The sequence below is a fragment of the Seriola lalandi genome, unplaced genomic scaffold, assembly GCF_002814215.2.
Source record: "Seriola lalandi dorsalis isolate HSWRI2012SDOR001 ecotype SW California unplaced genomic scaffold, Sedor1 jcf7180001998748, whole genome shotgun sequence".
Taxonomy (NCBI): Eukaryota; Metazoa; Chordata; class Actinopteri; order Carangiformes; family Carangidae; genus Seriola; species Seriola lalandi.
Window position 1 is genome coordinate 1 of NW_019469411.1, and position 422 is coordinate 422.

General features: G+C 45.7%; 1 non-coding gene across 1 annotated transcript; it reads left to right on the forward strand.

Annotated features, from left to right (window-relative positions):
* Nucleotides 1-197: 197 nt before the first annotated feature.
* Nucleotides 198-269, forward strand: trnaa-ugc (transfer RNA alanine (anticodon UGC)). The gene has a single exon. It is a non-coding gene; the product is annotated as a tRNA-Ala (tRNA).
* The last annotated feature ends 153 nt before the right edge of the window (nt 270-422 follow it).

Here is a 422-nt window from a genome sequence, read left to right on the forward strand (position 1 = left end):
CACACAATTTGAAGTCATACTCAAGTTTGTTACATCCACGTTGCACAGCGTGACTTGTAATGAACCAATAAGATTGCTAAAATGTCTCAGTCGGTATGCACCATAATGCATCCACAAGCGCTTTGAGAAAAAGTGCAATTTTAACTGCTGCAGCCCCACTGAACGCCTGTCCTGACAAAAAGACATTGGTGCACACAGGGGATGTAGCTCAGTGGTAGAGCGCATGCTTTGCATGTATGAGGCCCCGGGTTCAATCCCCGGCATCTCCAACATCTTGATGTTGAAGACAAGAAGTCTGTTGGAGTCCCCAATCGTGCGCAGTTGTCCACTAACTAAGACTTGGACAATATAGTACACACAGTCTCTCCTAGCCTTAACAAGCTGTTCTTAGGATGGGAAGTTCACAAGAGAAACAGCCAAGA